Source organism: Triticum dicoccoides, chromosome 4A (genome assembly GCF_002162155.2).
Source record: "Triticum dicoccoides isolate Atlit2015 ecotype Zavitan chromosome 4A, WEW_v2.0, whole genome shotgun sequence".
Taxonomy (NCBI): Eukaryota; Viridiplantae; Streptophyta; class Magnoliopsida; order Poales; family Poaceae; genus Triticum; species Triticum dicoccoides.
Window position 1 is genome coordinate 440,720,026 of NC_041386.1, and position 14,936 is coordinate 440,734,961.

The following is a 14,936-nucleotide window of genomic DNA, read 5'->3' on the forward strand; positions in this document are numbered from 1 at the left end:
GGTGGGTCGTCGGTGGCGGTGGAGCAGGGGTGGGTGCAGGGGGTCGTCGGCGGCGGCATGGGTCGGAGCAGCGGGGGGGGGGATTAGCTAGGGGGGCGATGGAGAGGGATGAAGGGGATCTGGCGAGAGGGAGGGAATTAGCTAGGGGGAATCTTACTAATGGCGCACCAGCGGTCGGTGCGCCATTAGTAATCTTTTTTTTAAATAGCAATGGCGCACCGGGCACAGGTGCGCCATTAGTAATCTTTTTTTACATAGCAATGGCGCACCAGGCAGAGGTGCGCCATTAGTAATCTTTTTTTATATATAGCAATGGCGCACCAGCCAGAGTTGCGCCATAAGTAATTTTTTTGTTGCGTGTAATAATTTTTTAGAAAATGAATATGTCGGGGAAGCTGATCCACCAACACCTATGGGGACTGGGCCCCTTTCAGTTCGGAGGGGGGCGGAGGCCGCACAAAGAGCGGATCGAGGCGGTACACGCGAGCGGTTTTTACCCAGCTTCGGGCCGCACGGATGCGTAAAACCCTACTGCTGCTTGTTTGTGTGTATTGAATTCTTGCTCAGGAGCGATGGACGCTGCCAGACCGAGCGTGAGAGTGTTCCTAGTTTTTCGAATGAGCCGAACCCCTTCTACGTTGCGCTTGGGCCTCCTTTTATACTTTCAAGGGGTCACCGACAGGTGGCAACATAGACTAGAAGGGTAAAAATGGAAAAGGATGCGGTAGGTGCAGCTACCTCTACTGTGGACACAATGCACCCTACCTAACTCTGACGGCAGGGGACAAGGTCATTGAATGCCCGTCTGAGTTGCCTAAACAGTGCAAAAAGTGACCGTTAGGAGCGCCACCGTTTGCCATGATGGCCTTCTCTTCATCTCCGCTTGCCACCACGCACCCCTAGATGCGCGGCCTCCTGCCACGTGTGCTTGGGACAGTCCTAGAGCGACACGTTAGCAGGTGTGCTGGAGCGCGGGCACGAAGTGGGGGTTTCCCGCGGCAAGCTCCTTGCCGCGGTCGTCGTCTTGTCGTGTTTGGGAGCTTGTTGCTCATCGGGCCTTGCCGGGACGCAGGGCGCGTCGCGGCAAGCTTTCTTGGTATGCCTTGAGTGGCCTTCCCAGCAAGCTCCTCTTGCCGGGGTCTTGTCTCTTCCCGGCAAGATCCTCTTGCCGGGGCCTGGGTTGGCCTTCCCGGCAAGCTCCTCTTGCCGGGGCCTTGGTTGGCCTTCCCGGCAAGCTCCTCTTGCCGGGGCCTTGGTTTGAGTACTTTGTTCTTGAATGGTCTCCAAGGGAACCACGGAGGGTCTTGGCGGTCACCCGGCAAGCCTTGCCGCGGGGCGCTGCAACTGCCCATGCACGAGTTCGGGGTACTAGGGTACCCCTACTCTAGTACACCGACAGGAGCCCCCGGGCCTGGGCCAGTCACGGTGCCGACCGCCGTTGGGCCAGGCCCAAAACAGTGCACGGGCACGCGCGGCCTAGGTCACGCCGCATATCTCCCCGCTCCCATCGCGCACGCCCAGAACAGCACGCGTCAAACGCGGCGTCGTGGGTGACGCGGGCGGCGTGCGCGGGGCTAAGCCCCTCGAGCATGCGTCAGGCCATGATGATGGGGACGGTTCACGCCCTCCTCCCTAAACGGAGGTAGGCGTGGGGGCGTGGTGCATTTATTGGACGGGGCCGGTGCGCGGTTTTCGGGATGTCCACTCCCCGCGATCACGAGGCGGAGCAAGGCCGCCTCATACGTCGCCTTGGTTCTGCATCCCCGCCACGCGGCTCCCATGCGCTTGGGGTCGCGGACGGTGGAAGTGGGAAACTGGGCCGTCGCGAGCAGAGGCAGCGGGTTGGCCCCGACTCCCTGCTCTTCCCGTGCCTTGATTCGCTGAGCGGGGCGGCCGAGCCCCCACCTCGCTCCTTTATAAAGAGCGGGATGGGAGCACAGAAACCCGCACTCTCTCATCTCCTCCTTTCTTCACCTTCTGCTCCCCTTTCTCATTCGCCATGGAGAAAGGGAACCCAGGCCCTTCATCGGTGGCGGCGAGGGTCGCCGCCAGACAGTGCATCTCTCCCTCTCCCGCGCCCGTGGTGGCAGAGCCAGCCATAAGGGGAAGAGGGAGGGGGCAAGGTCGCAGACGAGGTCGAGGACGAGGTCGAGGTGCTCGGGGAAGAGGCGGGCGGGGCGGCGCGCCAGCGTCGCCTCCGCCGGCGGCTCCTCCCCCCACGGCGGTCCATATAGGGGACGACCCTTGCGAGTTCTTCGTCAAGCCGCGCCGGGCGCCTCGTCGTCGCCTCCGGCTTCCAGCTCTGTTTGCGAGCGCGATGGAGTTGGACCCGCCCGAGACACTGAGACTGCACATGAGGGGCTGTGGGATCAGCGGCACGCGAGTCCGCGTTGTATTCCCAGCCCCTAATGTGATGTATCTTGATCGAGGGTGGAAGACGTTCGCCCGTATCCACAGCCTGATGGAGGGGTTTACCCTCCATTTTAAGTTGATGGAGGGCGATCTCCTCTCCGTCAAGGTCTTCGGGTGCTTCGGCACTCGGGCGAAGTGCTGCGTGGACAGCTCCTCCGACAGCGAAGGCTCCTCCTCGAGCGAGAGTGACGAGGAGGAGAGCGACAGCGACGATGAGGGTAGCGGGCGGCAGGGTGGCGGGTCCGACTAGGCGTCGGGCGCTGCTTCGCGCGGCACCGGCGACCCCATCATCCGCGTCGCCGGCTCCTTGAACTCCCCGGGGTCGTCTCCTTGGGCGGCTGGCGTAGGGAGGCTGCGGAAGGGGAAGAGGGCTGGCGACAAGGCCGTCAGGTCAGAGTACGAGGGCGTGGCGTCCTCGACAGCGTGCTGACGTCCTGCCGCCCCGTCTTTGAGCCCCGCTTCCAGCGCCGCCATCGCCGTCCAGCCTTCGGACGGCTCCCGGGATGTTCTCTTGGTGTCTTCTGGCACCCGTAGCTCGCCTAGGTGCTCCTTTTGCCCTTTTCGCCTCCTAGACCTGCCTCCTGAAGAGAGGGACAGGAAAGGGATTACGGGCATCTTATCTTTTTAATTTGTAAGCCTTCGGGCCTTAGCTGTATCTAAAACTTGTAATCCTCTCTTTCATGTTTTTCATCCTCTATGGACTGTACCTGAGCGGGATGTTTTTTAATGAAAAGGGGATGCTTGCCGGGTTATTTGTCTCGCGAGTTGAACCCACGCCAAGGAGCAAATCCTTGGTATCCCTCGGACAGACATTTCATCTCCCGGCAACAGGCCCTGCCGCCTTCCCACGTCGCTCGACCTTTCTCACGCCTTTGACGGAGGCGGGAACGAGGTGGGTGCGGTCTCCTCGTTTCACCCCTTTGCTGCCGCGACTACGACCAAACTTGGCCCCGGGAACGAGCCCCAGGGCCTAAAGTTGAGGGAGCACGGCAGTTTTCGAGAAGAAACGCGGTTTCGCATTCCCCAGTCCATAGGAGGATGCATGATGAGGGATGAAAGACTTATCTGATATTGCAGCCCCCGGCAACTCTGGTTTGCCGTGGACAATTCTTGGCACTCGCAGCCCCCAGCGATACTGGCTTGCCGGGGCCCAGGTGTCGGCGCGCCCTTCTTCTCCTTTTCATCCTCAAGCAGTCTGGCCAGGATATGCGAGCCCTGCGAACGAAAGAGAAGCAAAAGGACGGACACTCGACCTCTAGCATGCATCCTATGACCCCGGGGTGGAAGGCTTCGGGTACTCTTCCGACGAGGAACTCCAACCCAGCGCCAAGCTCACTCTGTTCTTCAAAGGCGTGGCGGCGGCGCTCCAGCAACTCCGGGAACGGATCCCAAAGCAGTTGGCCGACGAGTCACGCTCGATTTGCGCCGGAGTTCTGGAGAAGGTGTTGCTGAAGGTGGCCTTCCGCAATCCGGGCCTCAACCTCACCAACGTCCTCAAGAGGCTGCCGGCGGACGCTGATCTTGATGCACTCAAGGCCCTCGTCGCACCCATTGTGGACAGGGTGAACGAGGTCAAAAGGGTTGACGGCGGTCGCGTAGATTAGGCCGTCTGTTTTCTTCTTTTCTTGTCGCTGCCAGTCATGTTATGGGAACACTTTATTAGAGGCGTGACAAGTTATTTTTGTAATATAACTCTATCTTAGGCGAAAAAATTGCTGTGTTACTTCCTTTACTCGACTCTTGGCTTTGTATGGTTCTGCCCTACGCTTTCTAGGGAAACTTGCCGGTGCAGGCACCCTTGCCGCGAGCATCGAGTGCGGAACTTCAGCAGCCTGCTGGCGGGGTCGCTACCGACAAGCAACCTTGTCGCAACTAGTTGCAGCTCACTTAAGTTGTTGAGCGGACTCGAAACAAAGTAAGGGCGCTAGCGGCTCACTTAAGTTGCTGAGCGGACTCGAAGCAAAGTAAGGGCGCTAGCAGCTCACTTAAGTTGTTGAGCGGACTCGAAACAAAGTAAAGGCGCAACTAGCTACGAGTTGGTTCCTCTGCGCACAGGTTTTCCATACAAAGCACGGTCGTTCAAGGAAAATAACTCAAAAACTTAAAGAACTGATTGCTCAAGCTTTAGCAACTTAGCTTTTCTGTCGTCTGCTTCCCGGCAAGGAGAAACTTTCTTGAACGGCCTGGTCCACACCATTATCTTCTCCTCCCCCCCGGTAAACCTTGTGGGCGAGGGAACCTTCCTTCTTTTGAGAAAGAAACAGAGAAATAAAGTAATGATATGGAGCCTTGGGCTCGTTATTGCTTACCGGGGTCTGGTGCTGCACAAATTGTCAGATAACATATGAGAAAAAGGATTATAGCATAAAAAAACTGACAAGATGTGCGGGGCACATGAACTTTACTGGTGCACGGGGTCTACGCCCGGCTTTGTACAAAGGATTACATGCAACAGCGGCAAGACTTGTACAAAAGGTGGTTGCCGGAAAAGCTTCCGGCAACCGCGCCCTACGGGTAAAACTTACGAAGATGTTCAATGTTCCAGGAGTTGCTCACCGGAATGCCATCTTCGGTCTCAAGGCGGACAACGCCGGGCCTAGTGACTCGTTTCACCCGATAAGGGCCTTCCCACTTCGGCGTCACCTTGTTGGATTTCTTGGCGGACTGAACACGCCGAAGAACAAGGTCGCCTTCCTCGAATCTTCTGGCCTTAAATTTGCGGCGATGGTAGCGACGCAAAGCTTGCTGGTAGCGAGCGGCTCGCACAGCATCCTGAAGACGGTCTTCCTCAAGGAGCAGCACGTCATCTTGTCGCGGCTGCTCTTGCTCGAGCTCATCATAAGCGAGCACTCGAGGCGACCCGTAAACGAGTTCCGTGGGGAGAACTGCCTCCGCTCTGTAGACTAGAGCGAAGGGTGTCTGGCCAGTGGCTCGATTTGGCGCCGTCCTGATCGACCAAAGAACCACCGGCAGCTCCTCGATCCAGTTTCTTCCGCACTTGTGCAGCCTGTCGAAAGTTCTGGTCTTGAGCCCCCGCAGCACTTCAGCGTTTGCCCTCTCTGCTTGACCGTTGCTTCTCGAGTGAGCAACATAAGTGAAGCAGACCTTGGCGCCAAGATCTTGGACATACTGCATGAAGGTGCGGCTCGTAAATTGCGTGTCGTTGTCAGTGATGATCCTATTAGGGATCCCGAAAGGGCAAACAATCGACCTGAAGAACTTGACTGCTGACGGTGCTGTCACCTTCCTCACTGGTTCCACTTCCGGCCACTTTGTGAACTTGTCGATTGCAACGTACAAGAACTCAAAGCCCCCGACAGCTCGGGGGAAGGGGCCGAGGATGTCGAGCCCCCAGACCGAAAATGGCCAGGATAAAGGGATCGTCTGGAGAGCTTGAGCTGGCTGGTGTATCTGTTTTGAATGGAACTGGCACGCTTCACACTTGGTTACTTGTGCAATTGCATCCTGGAGGGCTGTCGGCCAGAAGAAACCTTGTCAGAATGCTTTGCCGGCAAGTGCTCTTGCGCCAATGTGGTGACCACATATGCCTCCATGTATCTCTGCCAACAGCTGTTGTCCATCTTCCCGTCGAATGCACTTCAATTTCACACCGTTGAGTCTTATTCTGTACAGTGTGTTGTCGACAAACTTGTACATACTTGACTGCCGGGCTACTCTTTCAGCTTCTTCTTGCTCTTCAGGAAGCTCTCCTGTCTGAAGGAAAAGGACAATCTGCTGCGCCCATGCTGGAGCTTGTGGCTCGACAACAAGGACTAAAGGCGTATCTATTGCTGCGGGAACATCCGCTTCTACGGCAAGAACCTGCGGTTCGGCCGGAGCATGATATACCCCGGCAAGCTTGCTGGAGCAAAACTTGTCGGGAACGTCTGCTTCAACGGAACAAACAAAGAGGTTCGCCGGAGCAGACTGCTCCTCAGCACTCTTGGCGTCGATCTTGGGGACCTTCTTGGCGGCGGCTTCGGGAAGCTCTGCCGGAAAGTAGTCACCAGAAACCAACTTCCTCTTCTTATTCTGTCCAGTTGATGGTGTCACGGATGGTTGAGTCAGCTTGAGCACAAAGATCCCTGGTTCCACAGGCAACTTTAGTGCAGCGCACTTTGACAGGCTGTCAGCAATATCGTTTTGAGCTCGCGGAACATGCTCCATTTGCAGGCCGTCAAAGTGTTCTTCTAGCTTTCTCACTTCATCAACATAAGCTTCCATCAACAGACTGTGGTAGTTCTTGTTCACTTGGCGGACGACAAGCTGCGAGTCACCCCTTACAATGAGTTTCTTGATCCCAAGGTCGGCTGCGATTCTGAGGCCGGCAAGCAAACCCTCATACTCTGCAGTATTGTTCGTTGCTTGCTCCTTGGGAAACTGCATCTGAACTACGTACTTGAGGTGCTCTCCGGTGGGTGTGATAAGCAGCACGCCAGCACCGGCGCCTTGCAGCGAGAAGGCACCATCAAAGTACATCAGCCACTCTTTGCTTGTCTCCTTGACGGGGATGCTCGTCTCTGGAATTTCTTCGTCTTGGGTTGGCGTCCACTCTGCTATGAACTCTGCCAATGCCCTGCTTTGGATCGTTGCAGTGCTCTCAAACTTGAGGCCAAAGCTTGACAGTTCCAATGCCCACTCGACAATCCTGCCTGTTGCTTCTGGATTCTGCAGTATCCTCTTCAGCGGAAAGCGAGTGACAACTGTGATCTCATGTGCCTGGAAGTAATGGCGCAGCTTTCTCGAGGCCCTGAGAAGGCCAAAAAGCAATTTTTGCACACCAGAGTACCTCGACCTAGCCCCCTGGAGAAGGGAGCTGACAAAGTAAACTGGGCGCTGCACCATCTTCTTCTGCACCTCTTTGCACGTCTGCGCAGATTCATCTTTGTCGGGACCAGAGCTTGTCGGAGAAGCCCCCTGCTTGTCGCTGGATTCACTTGTCGCGGTCGCTGGCTCATCATCCGCCTCCCTCTCCGCTACTAGCGCAGCACTAACCACTTGATTGGTTGCCGCTAGGTACAGCAGCAACTTCTCTTGTGACTTAGGTGCGACAAGTATTGGAGTGGAGGATAGGTACCTCTTCAAGTCCTGCAGCGCATCCTCCGCTTCCGAAGTCCATTTCATTGGACCTGCCTTTTTCAATATTTTGAAAAACGGCAGGGCGCGCTCAGCAGACTTAGAGATAAACCTGCTGAGAGCAGCCACGCAACCGGCAAGCCTTCGCACATCCTTGACGCGCTTCGGTGCTTCAATCTGCTCGATGGCCTTGATCTTGTCGGGGTTGGCTTCAATTCCCTGCTGAGACACAAAGAACCCGAGAAGCTTGCCGGAAGGGACTCCAAATACGCACTTCTCGGGGTTGAGCTTGAGGTTGATCTTGCGCAGATTTGCAAAAGTTTCTTCTAAACCTTGGATCAGGGTAGCCTTGTCCTTGCTCTTGACCACTATATCATCCATGTAGGCTTCCACATTTCTGTGTATCTGTGGCTCAAAAGCGACATGGACTACCCTTGCAAATGTTGAACCAGCATTCTTCAACCCAAAGGGCATCCGTACAAAACAGTATGTGCCGCAAGGGGTGATAAATGTGGTTTTTTCTTCATCCTCTTCTGCCATGAAGATCTGATGGTATCCTGAGTATGCATCAAGAAATGAAAGCAAATCACATCCGGCTGTGGAGTCAACAATCTGGTCAATACGCGGCAAGGGAAATGGGTCTTTGGGACAAGCTTTATTAACATCAGTGAAGTCAATACAAAGTCTCCATTTTCCGTTAGCCTTGCGCACAACAACAGGATTGGCCAACCACGTGGGATGGAGCACTCCTCTGACAAGGCCTGCTGCTTCCAATCTCCTGATCTCTTCTGCAATGAACTCTTGGCGCTCCACTGCTTGCTTCCTGACTTTCTGCTTAACGGGCCGAGCATGAGAACAAACGGCTAGGTGGTGCTCAATTACTTTCCTGGGAACACCGGGGATATCAGACGGTTGCCATGCAAACACGTCGACATTCGCCCACAGGAAAGCAATGAGCGCGCTTTCCTATTTGGGGTCAAGCGTGGCACTGATGGTGAAGGTACCACCAGTGCCGTCCTCCTTGGCGGACACCTTCTTGGTCTCGGGTGGAGCTGCCATCGTCTTCTTGCACTTGCCGGTGGAGCTCGATGGTGCATCCTCGACGGTAGCGCAGCACTCCGAAGAGGTGCGCTTGCCGGAGTGGGCATCAGAGCTCTTGCTGGACTTTGTCTTCTTCTTCCCCCCGGGAGCTTCAGCGGCAAGTGTGTTGTGATCAGCTGCGGCTGCTGCTTCCCGGTAGATTTTGTCGGTGCAGATAAGGGCATCCTTCTTGTCGCCGGGGATAGAGATGACACTTATCGGGCCTGGCATCTTGAGCATGTTGTACGCATAGTGAGAGGCTGCCATAAACTTGGCGAGCGCTGGACGGCCAAGGATCCCATTGTAGGGCAATGGAAAATCGGCAACGTCAAATGTGACCCTCTCAGTTCTGAAATTCAGCTCGCTGCCAAATGTGACCGGCAGCGTGATCTTCCCCTTCGGCTTGCTCCTTCCCGGGTTGATTCCTTGGAATGTGCCGGTCTCTTCGAGCTCGCTGTCAGGGATCTGGAGTTTCTGAAGGACCGCGGAGGAGATCAGATTCAAGCCGGCCCCGCCGTCAACTAGCATCTTCGTGACCTTGAGGTTGCGGATAGTTGGTGAAACCAACATCGGCAAGCGCCCGACCGCAGTTACGCGATCAGGGTGATCCTCAATGTCAAAGATGATAGGCGTGCTGGACCATTTCAGAGGCTTGCGTGACTCTACGGATGGTTCCGCTGCATTAACCTCCCGCATCCACTGCTTGAGTTGGCGGTGCGAAGTATGCAGAGAAGCACCACCGTCAACGCACAGGACCTCTGTAGCTTTCTGAAATTCCTGCTCATCGGCTTCATCATCATCCACGTCTTCGTCATCGTCGTCGTCTTCATCCTTGTCGCGTCCACGGGGAGGCCTATCTCCTTGCCGCTGCTTGGCCTTGCCGCAGCGTCCTCCCCGACCGGGGCGTTTCTTGCCAGCTCCTCCAGCACCTTCCTGGGCCTTCTCCTTGTCGCGTCGCTCGTATTCAGCTTTCCGCAGCTCAACGAGCTGCTCAACCTTCTTGCAACTCTGGAGATCGTCGACCTTGGTGCGGTGGATGTTGCAATACTGCTTGACGGAGCCGTCCTGCTTGTCGGCGGCCGCCACAGGCTGGGCCTCCTTGCCGGAGCCACCATCCTTAGTTTCCTTGGCGCCACCTCCGTTGCCGGTCTGCTCGACAGCTAGCACTTCCTTGCCCTTTTTCCTTCTGTTGTTCCGCCGCCGGCCTTTCCTTGTCGGGGCGGCATCCTCACTGTCGGATCCTCCTACTCATGTACTCTCTCCGGGGAGCCTCCTCCCCTCTTCAGCGCGTGCACACTTGTCGGCCAGGGCGTAAAGCTCACTGACGTCTCTGATCTTACACATCGCCATCTTCTCCCTCATCCTTCAGTTTCGCATGTTCTGATGGAACGCGCTGATGATCGCGGCGGGGTGGACGTCTGGGATGTTGTGTTGTACACGGCTGAATCTCTGAATGTACTTGCGCAGTGGCTCTCCTTCCTTCTGGGCGAGCAGATGAAGATCGCTTTCTTGGCCATGTGGCTTGTGGCCGCCTGTAAAGGCGCCGACAAACTGATGGCATAAATCTGCCCAAGAGGAGATGGAATTGTCCGGCAAGTGCATGAGCCAGGACCTGACGTTGGGCTTGAGTACCAGCGGGAAGTAGTTGGCAAGGATCTTGTCGTCCCGTCCCCCGGCAGCCTGCACCGCGATGGTGTAGATGCTGAGAAACTCTGACGGATGCGTCTTGCCATCGTACTTCTCTGGTACGTTTGGTTTGAAATTCTTTGTGCTGGGCCACTGGACTTGCCGCAGCTCATGGGTGAACGCAGGACAACCTACCGCATACGGCAGATCACCTGGTTCCCCTGGCGCATGCATGTCAACAGAGGGCCCAGCGCGCTTGTCGGATTGACGTCACGCTTCTCTTTGGCGCTCGATGCGGGTTCGAGCGTCTTCTTGTTGTCGTTCATGGAGAACTTGGCGTTGGTCGCGACGAGCTCGTGGGTCCGACGACGCGGTGGAGCCGCTGTCGGGGTGGACCCGGCGAGTCGGCGATTTTGGCCTTCGTAGTGGAGAGTGCATGGAAGTCGCACCTCCCCCGGTCTTGTTGCCATCGGCTCGCGTCCGGCTGTCCTGCCGCGGCAGCGAGGTGCTTGGTTGCCGCGCAGTGTCGCCGTTGGCGAAGCCGATGAGGCTCTGGATAGTGGCCCTCCATTCGTCGGTCTTGTCCGCCGTCGGAGGATAGTCTAGGAGCAGTTGAGCTCGCGCCAAGGCTTCTGCTGGAGTGGTGGGCGGCGGAGGTGAACGGTGCGAGGAGTGGGGCGTGCTCGGACTCCTAACCACGTTAGAAGGAGCAGTGCCCCGTCCAGGCGACCGTACTTCGCTCGAGCCAGCATGTTGACGTGCATGTTGGTCTTGAGCGCCACGAGAACCACCAGCTTGATCTTGGCCCAGCGGACGTATGGCGCTGCGAACGCCATGACACTGCTGGTCCCGCGCCTCCTGAGAGGGGCGCGGTGCGCGCATGGACGCCGAGGTCTGTGCCGCCTTGTCCTTGGATTTGGCCGCACTGAGGGCTCCCTCGTCGACGCCCATTCTTCCGCCGGCGTCCACTCCACCACCCGTTTGCTCCGGAGGTGGTGAAAGCGACGCAGACGGAACAACTACCTCCGAATGTCGGTGAAGACGATGAAGATTTAGCTCGTGTGCACGCCGGGTCGGGTTCGCACAATCTCGACGCCCCCTACCTGGCGCGCCAAAGATGTCGGCGAAGCTGATCCACCAACACCTATGGGGACTGGGCCCCTTTCGGTTCGGAGGGGGGAGGAGGCCGCACAAAGAGCGGATCGAGGCGGTACACGCGAGCGGTTTTTACCCAACTTCGGGCCGCACGGATGCGTAAAACCCTACTGCTGCTTGTTTGTGTGTATTGAATTCTTGCTCAGGAGCGATGGACGCTGCCAGACCGAGCGTGAGAGTGTTCCTGGTGTTTCGAATGAGCCGAACCCCTTCTACGTTGCGCTTGGGCCTCCTTTTATACTTTCAAGGGGTCACCGACAGGTGGCAACGTAGACTAGAAGGGTAAAAATGGAAAAGGATGCGGTAGGTGCAGCTACCGCTACTGTGGACACAGTGCACCCTACCTAACTCTGACGGCAGGGGACAAGGTCATTGAATGCCCGTCTGAGTTGCCTAAACAGTGCAAAAAGTGACCGTTAGGAGCGCCACCGTTTGCCACGATGGCCTTCTCTTCATCTCCGCTTGCCACCGCGCACCCCTAGCTGCGCGGCCTCCTGCCACGTGTGCTTGGGAGAGTCCTAGAGCGACACGTTAGCAGGTGTGCTGGAGCGCGGGCACGAAGTGGGGGTTTCCTGCGTCAAGCTCCTTGCCGCGGTCGTCGTCTTGTCGTGTTTGGGAGCTTGTTGCTCACCGGGCCTTGCCGGGACGCAGGGCGCTTCACGGCAAGCTTTCTTGGTATGCCTTGAGTGGCCTTCCCGGCAAGCTCCTCTTGCCGGGGTCTTGTCTCTTCCTGGCAAGATCCTCTTGCCGGGGCCTGGGTTGGCCTTCCCGGCAAGCTCCTCTTGTCGGGGCCTTGGTTGGCCTTCTCGGCAAGCTCCTCTTGCCGGGGCCTTGGTTTGAGTACTTTGTTCTTGAATGGTCTCCAAGGGAACCACGGAGGGTCTTGGCGGTCACCCGGCAAGCCTTGCCGCGGGGCGCTGCAACTGCCCGTGCACGAGTTCGGGGTACTAGGGTACCCCTACTCTAGTACACCGACAGAATATGAATATGAGACAGTAATATTTTTTTATAAAAACAGTAATAATTGTTGTTTAACAACAATTGTAGTCTACACTTTTTTATTATTATTTTTTTTTAAAATGAAGAGGGAAGAGGAGGCGCGGGTGGGATCGAGATCGAGATGGAGGGGGAATCGAGATCGAGATGGAGGGGGATCGAGATCGAGTGTCCTCATGAATATTCAATATTTTATCATATTGAATATGAAAAAATATCATCAAATTTGAAAAAATATTCATGAATTCAACAAGTGCCCATGAAATTTAAAAATATTCATGATATCAAAAAGTGCCCATGATATCAAAATATATACTAATGGCGCACTTCTACAGGGTGCGCCATTAGTAGTTTAAACTAGTAATGGCGCACTGTGAGGCGGTACGCCATTAGTAGATTTGCAAGAAAAAGAATAAAAAAATTCAGTACTGGCGCACTCCATGTCTGGTGCGCCATTACTAGTTAGAACTAGTAATGGCGCACCAGAGGTAGGATGCGCCATTAGTATGTATGTAAAAATGAAAAAAAATTATCACTAGTGGCACACCAGTTTTCTGGTGCGCCATTAGTGTCTTCCACACTAATGGCGCATCACCAACTGGTGCGCCATTAGTATATAGTAGTGGCGCACTACTTCCCTGGTGCGCCATTAGTGTCAATCCTATCTATAGCCCTTTTCCTAGTTGTGACACCGTCTACTGTTCATCCTACCCTCCACGGGGTGGTCCTGTTCATCCAGCCCTCCACGGGGTCCTGTTCATCCAGCCCCAACCGGCTCGATCGATTGGGGTCCTGTTCATCCAGAGGCACCACCACGGGGTCCTGTTCATCCACCGTCACCGGGAACTGTTCATCCAACCCCCCCTGCCCCGCAACGCTCACTGTTCATCCAGAGGCATCATCGATCGGCTTCAGTTAGTAGCAGTAGCGAAGGAATCGCTCGATTGGGTTCAGTTAACAGCCCTCGATCGATCGCTTAGGTTTAGTAACGCGTAGCCTATAGTGCAATCGCTCGGGTTCAGTTAGAGCCCAATGCCTCGCTCGGGTTCAGTTAGAGCCAACACCTCGCACACACGCACGTACGTGTATGAGAGAAACACGCATCGCTCGGCCCCCGACCTCCCACCGTAACCGGGAACTCCCCGAAATTTTCCTCGCCCTCGCTTCTACCACGGTTTTTTCCGTCATGGACGGCCCAAAGAATGTCATGCAGCTGCGTCTCCGGCCCGCCCAGGACTAAAAGCCCATTTTCTGTCATGTATTTTTGTCATAGAAGTAGGAGCCCACCACATCTATGATGATACCGAGGTTTTGTCACAATTATCGTCATAGAAGTGTCATATGTATGACAGAAAAAATTTGTTCGGCCCAAAATATCATGGATGTGTCTTTTTTTGTAGTGATAATATCTACCAGATTTGTGGGCGCCAAGATGAACACTGGGAAATGATCAACACCAAGAAGTATAGATCAATCGCAGCTTTTATCCAGGAGTTAAACCAGCACATTCGACGTCAGGAGATCCAGATGTGCACAGACATGATAGATCTGAAGAAGGCGATGACAAGAATCACGGAGCTGGAGGAAGAACTCAAGGCTACACATGAAGATAATGAGGAGGAAATCGTCGTACTAGTGGAGAAAAATGATGACCTAATCAAGGTGATCGGAATATTCATGGGAGACCCTACACTAGTAGAAGAAGACGAAGAACCCAAGGAGATTCGCCCAGAAGACTACATCATCATCGACGATACCGACTCTGACCTGAGCGATGATGACTATGTTGATGAAGCTGGAGCAGATATCATGGAGTCTGCAACTGAAGAATATTTCTAGTAGACCACCTCATCAGTAGTAGTATTCCACCATGTAAATAGATTAGTCCGAGCACTTTTGCGATAGTTAGACCGATTGTATGCCCTTGTTTGATTGAATGAAGTGATTTTGTTTGCATTTGCCTCATGTGCATATGGGTGGTGTTTTCTCTCTAGACCTCTCTCTATTCTTAATTCTCATCTTTTCTGAACCCATCAGATGCCTTCGAGACGTGACAATGGATTTGCATTTCCACCGGAGCTCACTCAGTTGATCCAGCAGCAGAATACGTTGATGCAGTTACTAGTCCAGAATCAGCATCAGGGGAACAACAACAACAACAACCCACCACCACCGCCACCACCTGTTGATCACTTAACCCATTTTCTTTGGCTGAATCCGCCGGTGTTCTCTAGTAGCACCGAGCCTATAGTAGCAGATGATTGGCTCCGCAAGATTGGAAGGGGGTTAACCACTATAGGATGTACTGATGCTGAGAAGGTGCACTTTGCCGCACATCAGTTGGATGGACCAGGAGCATCATGGTGGGAGAATTACACTGTCAACTATCATATAGCCATGGTGACATGGGACCAATTTCAGCAGGCTTTCCATACTGCCCATGTTTCAGCAGGAGCTATGGCCGTGAAGAAGCGTGAGTTTCGCAACTTGCGCCAAGGCGGACGGACAGTTGGCCAGTATGTGGATGACTTTAGTAAACTAGCACTTTATGCCCCAGATGACGTTGCTATGGATAGAGCTAAGCAGGAGAA